This window comes from Haemaphysalis longicornis, unplaced genomic scaffold (assembly GCF_048455015.1).
Source record: "Haemaphysalis longicornis isolate Haplotype H1 unplaced genomic scaffold, Haemaphysalis longicornis Haplotype H1 scaffold_6, whole genome shotgun sequence".
In the NCBI taxonomy this organism is placed as follows: Eukaryota; Metazoa; Arthropoda; class Arachnida; order Ixodida; family Ixodidae; genus Haemaphysalis; species Haemaphysalis longicornis.
Genome location: NW_027526407.1, coordinates 208,681,691 through 208,692,798, shown reverse-complemented (window position 1 = coordinate 208,692,798; position 11,108 = coordinate 208,681,691).

Sequence of the window (11,108 nt, the reverse complement as noted above, 5' to 3'; positions counted from 1 at the left end):
GGGAGTTTTTTTTTTTTTTTTTTCTCGCTTCACGTAACATAGTGGTGTCGGTGTCAATAGGGCCGCATGAAGGTCTCCGCAAAATGGAACGATTCATGTGGTTTACAATGAAGGCGAAGTTTAAACTCCCGTGGTGTAAAAAAACGAAGTCAGTTGGAATGTGAATTAGCGGTGGTTGTGAGTGAGCTTGAGTGGGTGATGGGAGTGGAGAGTGCGTGTGAGTGGAGGAAGCGAGTGGTGATGGCGAGTGGGTGTGAGTTGCAAGTGATGAGTGCGAGTGCGAGGGAATGTACTACTACTAAGTGGTTCGATGAAAAAGGAAAAGAAATGGAATGGGGATATTATTGAGCCCATCTGGGGGCTCACCGGCATACAACCCAGTCCGGGGGGTAGGGAATATAGAAGGGGATGAATAGAATAGGGTAGCGAAAAAGGAGATAGGTAAAGAGAAAAGTTGAGGCGCCGCGAGGAAAAGAAGCGTTGCCACAGTCACTGGGGGCCACCGAGCACAGTACACATCAGAAACACAGGTCCTGGCGTCATGCTGCGTCCGGGAGAAGTTCTCGACGGGAGCGGTGGAGCGTAGAGGCGAGGCTGTGCTGCGAAGAGTCGTGCGCGGAGGTCCGAAGTGTGGGGAGCTTGCTGGGTGAAGTTCGAAGCAGGCGAGCGGTTACTGGCGAGCGGGAGCAGGCGCTCGACGGCCCCACGCAGCAGAGCGCGCGCCGCCCAAACAAAACACCCATGGCTCGCGACGCGTGGCCGGCATAATCGCGATACCGCCCCGGCCGCGCAGGAGCGAACGAAAAACACGTCCGCACCCCACGACGACCGAGGCCAAACTCCTGCGAGGGAATGTAAGCGGCGAATGCGAGTGGTGAGCGTGAACGCGGAAGAGTGCGAGTAGTGATGATGATGTGGTGAGCGTGAGCGCGAGTGAGTGTGAGTGGTGGGGATGAGTGGTGAGCATGAGCGTGAGTGAGTGAGAGTTGGGACGACGAGTGGTGAGCGTGAACGGGAGTGAGTGCGAGTATTGAGGCCCGAGTGGCGAGCGTGAGTGCGAGTTGTGGGGCAGAGGGGTGAGCGTGAACGTGAGTGAGTGCGAGTGGTGGGGACGAGTGGCCAGGGTGAGCGGGAGTTAGTGGTAGTAGCAAGGGCGGAGTGGCGAGCGTGAGTGCGAGTGAGTGCGTCAGGATAATATATTTTTTGAGTGATTGTGAGTGAGCGGCATCCAGTTTTGCCGAGCTATGGAAATAGTAATACCCGCTGGACATTAGACGTGATTTAAGACCTCTCTAAAACGCCGCGAAAGCGTTATCGGATTGTCTGGGATGTTTACAAGCCGTTCCTTTCGCCAGGGACGCGGGAATAATATGGAGGACAATACAGGAGCACTTGCTCGTCATCGTCCCCTGTTCACTTATCTGGTATTTGTGCTGCAGTTTAAAAAATTGCCAGGTAGCTAACATTCACAACCATTTCAAGTTGTAAAGTTATAGCTGTAGTCAAGCTGTAAAGTCAATCTGTTAAGTTATAATTCATTTGTACAAGGAACATTTTAAAGGTCTAGACAAGAGGACATGATAAAGATTGAGATGCAGCACTGCAGGCTCACTTAGAAGAACAGCTAGGTTCTAAAAAAAATTTGCATATTAAATTACTGGCCTTCTTGGCCTGTAAGTTGGAAGCAATCTAATGCTTGCTACAATCGATTACTAGAAAGCTTGGCTAGTGTCATAGCAATAATCAAGCATCCTACAATAACACAAACTTGCTACGCTACCATCTATCGCCAATAAATGTGCATTTTGCAATGACCAGATCGGGAAACTGTCTTGAAGGGGCAATATCTCATCCTAGGATTTTTTTTTTTTAGTTTAAAAGTTGCACACTGCACTAGTGAAAACTGCTGTTGAGATTACTGTTCTTCGATCCCGGTACACGCGCGCGCTTCTAGGAAATGTCGCAGCTCTGCAGGGAATTTTCCTTTGATTTTCTCATCGTTTTTGAAAGAAGCAAGAAACTTAAACGCAGAGGTAATGCAATGTCGGAGAAATAATGAAGAAGACGTCCTCCAAGTCTGATGATTGGTTGGCGCGGCACCAGTAATAATAGGTGACCGGTAAAAAGCGCAAAGGCTCATGGTTACGTCGTCTGCTACCGCCACTTCCGGTTCGAGAACTCTCCTGCCCTCCCGTACGTCTGCGTGAGCCGGCGGCTGTTGTTGAGGGTGGCCGAGCGGGTACGCCGACGGACCGCCCCGGCAGAGCACGCAGCCCTGAGAGACACGTACAGACACGATGCTACCAGCAGGAACATAACCCGCCCCGGCGGGGAGCTCGCTTTATTAGCGCACCTAGAATCCACTGATGATGATGGTCGCCGTGGCGTCATCTAGTCGAGACGCGACACACTACATCCCCCCTTCAGAAGTCCAGCTTCAGAAGCCCTCACAAGTCCAGCCTCCTTGGCTGGCGAATGGTTCGACCGAACCGTGACACCTGCGCAGTGGGCTCCCGCACAGTTGGTGGTGTCGCACCATGTGACGCAGAAGGGGACGCTTGCTCACTCCCGGTGGCCACTGCTGGTGAGGGTGAAGTAGGAACAAGGTGACTGCGGTTGCGCTGCAGCACCCCTTTGGGTGTCTCTACCACGTACGAGCGCGGACGCTGCGCTGGGCTCAAGACGACAGCTGGACTCTTGATATCCCGGAACCAAACATGTTCACCTGGCTGAAGCAGACGAAGTTCACGAGTAGCGTGTCTTCTGTTGAAGTCCTTTGCCTCTCTTTGCCTGTTAGCACGATCCCGCTGGTCCACTTCTACCGAAGACGGCCAGCCTGGCTTCAGCTGGTTACCCGATTTGGGTATGCGAGTTTGCAGGCGTCTGCCCATTAACAGCTGTGCAGGGCTATGTCCATTGACGCCCGGTGTGTCTCGGTAGGCCAGCAGGGCCAGGTACGGGTCTTCCGACTTGCCTAGGAGGTCTTTGACAGTGCGGACCATTCGCTCCACCTCCCCATTTGACTGCGGGAACCGAGGACTGCTCGTGACGTGATGGAAGCCGTAGGCCAGTGCAAAGTCCCCGAATTCCCTGGCTGCAAACTGAGGACCATTGTCTGTGCGCAGTAACTTGGGGATACCATGGCGGGCGAAAATGCTCTTGATTGCTGTGATTACTGCTGCTGCTGATGTTGACCCAAGGCTGATGACCTCAGGGAATCTGGACCTGTAGTCAACCAGAAGAATGTAGTCCCTGCCATTCAGGTGGAAGAGGTCGGCGCCCACCTCCTCCCAAGGAAGACTTGGTGTGATTGTAGCCATCATGGGTTCTGGACGTTGGACCCGAGTCTCAGCACACTTGGGGCAGCTGGAGACGGTGTTCTCAATTTGGCTGTTGATGTCAGGCCACCATACCGACTCTCGTGCCACTGCCTTGCAGCGGTTGATCCCTTGATGGCCTTCATGGAGCAGTTCCAGCATGTACCGCTGAAGAGAGGTGGGGATGACAATGCGAGTGTTCTTCAGGAGCAAACCATCACACACAGTGAGGTCTCCCCTGTGTTGCCAATACTTTTTCAGATGAAGTGGCAACCGAGACTGTCTGGGCCAACCCTTAGTACAGTACTCCACGAGAAGGTCACACTCGCCGTCAGATGCTTGGGCTTGGCGCAGGTCGTCCCACCGTGTGGAGACAAGACCTGGAAGGGAGCGGACGAGTTCTTGCACGTAGAGTTCGACCTGGTCGGCCTGCTGCGACGAAGGAGCATCCACATGAGCTCGAGAGAGCGTATCAGCTGTAGCCAAGAGTTTGCCGGGTACATAGAGTACCTTGTACTGGTAGCTCATGAGCTTCAGACGGAAGCGCTGGATTCTAGGTGGCAAGAGGTCGATTTCCATGTTGCCTAAAAGTGCAACGAGAGGCTGATGGTCGGTCTGCAGGATGAAGTCCAGACCACGGACATACTGGTCGAACCTCTGCACAGCCCAGCTGGCTGCCAATGCTTCTTTTTCGGTTTGGCTGTATCTTGTTTCTGCCGACGTGAGAGACCTTGAAGCGAAGGCAACTGCTCGACGCTCTCCGGATGGTTGCTCTTGCAGAAGCACGGCCCCCAGGCCAAAGGAGCTTGCATCTGCTGAAACCGTTGTCTTGTACTGGGTGTTGTAAGTTGCAACGCACCGTTCAGAGCACAGCAGTTCTTTTAGCTTCCCGAAAGCAGACTGCTGCGATGGGCCCCATGTCCATTCAGAGTTCTTCTGAAGCAGGGCACGAATAGGTGCGGTGACGTCCGAAACATTCGGCAAGAAACGTCCCACATGATTCACGAGTCCCAGTAGACGACGAACGCCAGAGAGGTCTTCGGGAGCAGGCAGACGCTTGATGGCTGCCACCTTGTCAGGGTCGGGTGAAATACCGTGGGCACTCACTACGACTCCTAGAAACTTGACACTGTTGGTGCCGAAGTAACATTTGTCTCGCTTGAGCGTGATGCCTGCCTTGGAGAGCCGTGCGAGGACCTGCTGGAGGCGCTGGTCATGCTCTTTACGAGTCTTGCCAAAGACAAGGATGTCATCAATCATGTTCACTACGCCGGTCTGGCCTTCTAGTATCCGAGACATTTGCTTCTGGAAATACTCTGGTGCCGATGTGATGCCGAATGGCAGCCGCAGAAAGCAATAGCGACCAAACGGGGTAATGAACGTTGTGTACAGCTGTGACTGTGGAGACAGCATGACTTGATGAAAACTTGACTTAGCATCCAGCTTAGAAAAAAACTTGGCCTCTCCAAGCAAGCCTAGGCATTGTTCCACCGTCGGTAGCATGTGGCGTTCGCGAAGGACGGCTTTGTTAAGCTGAGAGAGATCTACGCAGATCCTGTAATCACCATCACCTTTTGGCACAGCTACCAGTCCAGCACACCACTCTGTCGGAGCATCGACGCGGCGGATCACTCCTTCCGATTCCATCTTGTCCAGTTTTTTCTTGATGGGCTCATGGAGAGGTAAAGGAAGACGTCTCGGGGCTCTTAGTGAGAAGGGCGTCGCCCCGGGTTTCGAACGGATTGTGTAGGCGTCAGGCAATGTCCCCAGTCCCTCGAAAAGGCCAGGGTCTAAGAGCAGCTCTCCGGACGACTCCTGTGAGCCTGAGACATGGTCAAGGAACTTGCATACCCCCAGGGCCTGAATTGCAGGGAAGCCTAACAAGGGAACTGTTTTGGATTCCAGAACATACAGTTTCTGCTCCACGGACTTGCCTTTCCACGTGAGTGTGGCTTGGTATGTACCCAGGACAGGCAACGTGTGATTACCGGGACCTTTGAGCTCGCCTTCTGGAACTTGAAGTTTTGGCGGAACTCGGGAAAATGAGCTTGGTACGACCGAAACTTCGGCTCCCGAGTCCACCTTGAACGACAGTGGGGAGCCATTCACGAGTACTTCGATGAACTTGGCGTTGGGGCGGTTCTCTGCCACCGCGTGAAGCTCAACGGAGCTTGCTGAAGACCGAGTGCGCTTGGAGTTGCATCTTCTTTTCTTCATGCAGACAGTTTCGAAATGCCCTTTCTTGCTGCAGAAATTGCAAGTTGCTTGTCGAGCCGGACAGTCTGCACGCTCGTGCGAAGAACGTCCGCAGAAAAAGCACCCTCTCTGGTTGGGCCTGTCTGGTGACCCAGGCTTTCCTATTGCGTTACGAACACGCGCGGCGGCGTCGACGGCAAGCGGTGACGAGTCGGCCGAGTCGCGTGCCCGGCGCTCGTTTTCTGCGTCTTCGTGTTGACGGACATGCGTAAGTGCCTCTTGCAAGGTGAGCTTCGGACTTCGGCACAGTTTATCCGAGAGGTTACGGTCGAGCAAACCGACCACGAAGCGGTCGCGGACGAGCCTTTCCTCGACTTCCGGCGACGCGTAGTTGCAGCGCTTTACCATCGAGTGGAGAGCCGTGTAGAAGGCATCGGCAGTTTCGCCCGGTTCTTGAGCACGGCGGTGAAAGCGGGCCGTTTCGTACAGCTCGTTGGGCGGATGAATGAAATGGTCGGTAAACGCTTTTTTGACGGCGGCAACGTCTTTGAGCTCGGAGTCACCCAGCGGCGTGGTTGCGAGTACGACGCGGGCTTGCGGGCCCATACAGTAGAGCATAGAACGGACCTGAACCTCCGGCGGTGCTGTGTAGTGGCCCGTGGCGAAAGTGTAATCCTCATATTGGAGCAGCCACGTAGTCCAAGAGCCGGGGTTGTCGAAGTCGAAGGGCGGTGGTGGGCGTAGCTGAGTCAGCTGCGGCGCGGCGGCGGCGGCGATGGCAGGGGTAGTCATGGCGGGGGCGGCGGCGGTTGTCTCGTGACGGGCGTACGGGGTTGAACTGGTTGAACCGTTGAACTACGGACGAGCGTTGAACCGAAGAACTAAAGCCACTTCTGACACCATGTTGAGGGTGGCCGAGCGGGTACGCCGACGGACCGCCCCGGCAGAGCGAGCACACAGCCCTGAGAGACACGTACAGACACGATGCTACCAGCAGGAACATAACCCGCCCCGGCGGGGAGCTCGCTATATAAGCGCACCTAGAATCCACTGATGATGATGGTCGCCGTGGCGCCATCTAGTCGAGACGTGACACACTACAGCTGTCAGGCGCGTGTGTGCGTGTTGTTTATTTGTCACAGGGTACTTACCTGTCAGATAAACCCCAAGTAGGGTCAATCGTTGGTATTTATGGATTTCCCGATGCATGAGCGGTTTTTTTTCGGTGGAAACAGATAAACAACAAGCACACACGCGCGTGAAAGCAACACCGTGTTGGTGAAAGCCGACGGCATACGGGAGGCCAGGAGAGCTTTCGAACCGGAAGTGGCGGCCCTCCGCGGGAGAAAACAATGCCCCCATGAGCCTTGGCGCTTTTTACCGGTCACCTATAGGGCAACACGGAGCGGATGGGAAAAACACGTTAAAGTAACAATAGAGAGTTTTAGCATACCGGGTACCGTCCGCTAACGCTACGGCGGTGGGTAGCGGGGCCCAAATGGGAAGGTGAAAAATTCGTTCCGGGGGGGGGATTAGTTCCGCCGGCCGGCCTTTGCCATGCCCGCGCCTTCTCTCCACTGAGGGCCAACCTCCTCGCCCTCCCCGCGCGCACATACGCGGTCGGGTCCCGGTAACCCACTACCGTAGCGTGAGCCTCGTTACAACTCAAGAACGGCACCACCGCATGTAGTGTATCACTCCGCCAAAGCGCCGGACCCGTGAGGTCAGTGTGCGCGCGTTTTGAAAGGAGTTTGCTATGAATGCGTGATATCGTCTAGCTTTTCTCACGCAGTTTGTTTGTCGTCCCTGGAGTCGTTTATAAGCATAGTAAGTACAAAGAATTACGGGAACGGCTCACGCCATGTTCAAAACATTCCCAGTAACGCCCTACTTGCGCCGTGCGGAGAAACATTCGGCTACGGTGATAAGGCACAGCGGCAACTTCCGGTTTTCAATGACGCTATCACCGACGTAGTGTCTATCCAGCAAGGCGAATTACCTAGAGTGAAGGAATATAAATATTTGGGAGTGTGGATAAACGAAGGGGATAACTACTTAAGTACTCACGAGGAGCAACTTAAGGTTAAGGGAAAGCGAAACGCAGCTATAATGAAGCATAGAGCTCTGTGGGGGTATAACAAATATGAAGTAGTAAGAGGAATGTGGAAAGGAGTAATGGTTCCGGGTCTCACGTTTGCGAATGCTGTACTCTGCTTAAAATCAGACGTTCTATCAGGCCTTGAAGTAAACCAGAGAACGGTAGGACGTTTGGCCTTAGGCGCGCATGGAAAAACAACAAACGAAGCAGTTGAGGGAGATATGGGCTGGGCGTCGTTTGAAGTTAGAGAAGCTCAGAGTAAAATATGCTTTGAGATGAGGTTGAGGGCAATGGATCAACGAAGGTGGGCAGCTAAGGTTTTTAGGTACCTATACTTGAAAAGCGTGGACACGCAGTGGTTAAGAAAGACTAGAAGGCTAACGATGAAATACGGGAAGAACAGTGGGGAATCCAAAACAGCCAAGGTAACCAAAAAAGAGGCAAGGCAGATTGAAACGAATAAATGGAGGGAAAAAATGGAAGCTAAAACGTCGTTAGAGATGTACAGGGCTGAGAAGATGAACATCAGAAAGGAAAATTTCTACGATAATTCCCAGGGCAGTGCTTTGCTTTTTGATGCTAGAGCAGGTTGCCTGCGAACTAAGAGTTTTGTGGGGAAGTATTCACAAAATGATGGGGTATGCGTGGTCTGCGGAAAAGAAACAGAAACTATGCGGCACATCGTGTTAGAATGTGAGGGTATCCATCCAAATCTACATGAAGGGAATATTGGGCTTAAGGGTTACCTTCAAGGCTGTCGAGGGGACGAAAAGAAGATTAGAATGCTAGTGGACGAAAAGCAGAGAGGGGAATATTGCCTAGGACAGTTAACACCTGTAACAGAAAAAAAAAGTATTTTGTGCCTAATAAGCTTTTTGTGCCTGCCCTAAGCAGCGCTAGTATTGAACCAAAAGTGTAAAACATAGGTATATTAGTCCTTTTTGGTAAGATGACATGTCATCACCCCGATACAAAGGGAAACCAATAGAAATCATCATCATCATCATCATCATCGGTACCGTTCTTAAGTTGTCACCGAGTATAGCCGCTATGCTAAAACTCTGTAACAAAGGAACCAGCGCAGGGCAAACTCGGGGCGATACCATGGACACGGTGAGGCAGGCACGCTCCGCATCCATAAAAATTGCTCCCATCTCCCCGCGAGGGAACCCTGGTGTGATGCGGCGCATGCATACGCGAAATGAGAGAGTACACGTGTTTTAGCGACCACCACCCAGCTCTTTATTACATTTAAGAATGATGACTTTATGGTCAGTAAAGTGCACAGTGAGCGGTTGCCGCAGCAGTGATCGAATCTTGGTTTCATCTCGACGTTCGAGAAGAACGAGAACGAGCGCTGACTGAACCGCCGCGGAGCGATACCCACTTTATATTCACAGCGCTTGAAGGAGAGGAGACCGCGGGAGAGAGTCGCGCATGCGCGCACATGCGCACCGGAGCAGCTGTTAACGCAGCGTTAACGCAGCGAAGCGCGCGCCAACCAAGCGCGCCAGCTGTCGTTATGCTAATACGCCGGAGTGAGAGTGATGCGCACAGCTGTGGGAGAGACGAACGGAGGAGAGTCGCGCATGCGCAGGTGGCGTGCGGACGGACGCCGACGACGCAGGAGGGACATGCCTCAGAGCAAGAGATGCGCCGCATCTATGGCCATACCGCATGTAAAAAGATATCGTCAAGCAAGACACCCATCAAAACTGAAATAATTGCAAAAGGAAGCTGCAGATGATGATGATGATTAGTGGCTTTCCCTTTGAATCGGGGCGTTGGTTGTCAGCAACCGACTGCCTGTTTTATTACGTTTACTTGCCCTACTCAAGAGTATCCCTCGCAGTGACTTTGGGACTGCCGCTTTCCGTGGACATGCTGCTAAAGGACGTTTTAGGACCATGGGCTTGTCCCAAACGTGCTTTACGGGCTAGCAAAGCTCTGATAGAGTACCTGCAACACACAGGTCTAGACCAGTCGCTGTGAATAACTCGCCGTATCTGTACGCATCAACTTCTTGGACATCATTGCCATCATCTTCATCACGTCATCAACTGATAGCAAGCTAGGCATTTTAGCCCAGCTAACATCGCCAGACTTCATTAAAGATCGCTCTCTCTCTCTCTCTCCCAGCTAACCTATAGATTTGCTTCCTCCATCCCATTTCTCCCTCTTTTCTCTTTTAAACTCATCGACCGGGGCCCAGCTGCAGTTCCAGCCGTTTCTTGCGCCGTCTGGTGCTAGTCGCCGGCATTCAGCTTCTTACAGGGAATTCCCGAGGAGGCGACGCGCGAGGCCACAATAAGCGTGCTCGCTGTCCCCAACTTTTGTCTCCAACTGGCAGTGGCTCTAGGAGCCAATCAAAACGCGGAATATTTTCCTGCGGAATATTTTCCTGCTTTCTTGCTCCGTGCAGTACCAAGTTTGCCGAGCGAGCGCAGTGCCATCTATCGCGCCTCCGCGCAACACTGGGTAGGCCAAGCTAGTGAGAAACTCTATGGGTAGGCCGAGCCGCACCGGCCTGGCCTGCCACCTGCTTTAGGCACTATACATGCGCCCTTGCAAAGGCGTCTATCAATTAAGTGGTTAGGTGCGCTTAAGTGGCTTAAAGGGACACTGAAGTGATATGTAAACATTGCGGGATTACTAGTCCGGAGTCCCCAGGCCATGTTTCGACCACTCTAGGCGCGTTTACGCGATTTTATTTAGTAGAAAAACTAATTCGAAAATGCTGTCCTCCTCTCTTTACGCTCGCCCATTTTCTGTGGCGTTTTCGTGTGACGTCAGGAGGGGATGAGCTGGCAATTGGCTGCGCCACGGCTGCGCTACTGCACGGCTCCCCGGCCGACAGAGTCAGTCGGCCCAGCGTTTCGTCCGCCGGGCCGGCCGCCGGCAGGTCGTCGCAATCAAGGAGGTTAAAAAAAATTGCTTGGTCGCAATTCGTTCGCTAAGTTGAAACGAAGCCAGGACACGTTTGTGAATGGAAGAATGTGCCTTTCTTTACTTGGTTTGTTTGTACACTGTATCTAGCTCCAAGTCAAGTTCGCTTCACACAAGTGCTGCACAAGCGCACATGCGACGCTTCGCTGACTGGTACGCCAGTAGAAAAATATAAGGCCTCTTGAAGGCGGGAGAAGAGTCAGCGAAGTCAATATAGGTACTAAGGAAATAAAATCAACTGATATTTTTACCGTACAGCGTAAAACTAGGGCGCGGGAAGCACTTTTTTGCGCTGGGCGAACAAGCACAGCGGTCAGCAGCACGACTACGCATCTGCGAACGCTTTTCCGTCTAAGAAATGCAATTGCTAGACGTGAGCTACTGTGGAAACTCGGGCGACGCTTACTGCACGATCGCAGTACAAGAAATAGTCACCTAAGCTGCTTGAAATGCCAAAACTAAATAAAAGTGTAAACCGGTTGTACAATATATACCCTATATTAGCAAGGCCTTCGCGTTCCGCTCCGTGGCTCAGTAGTCTGGGGCGCTGG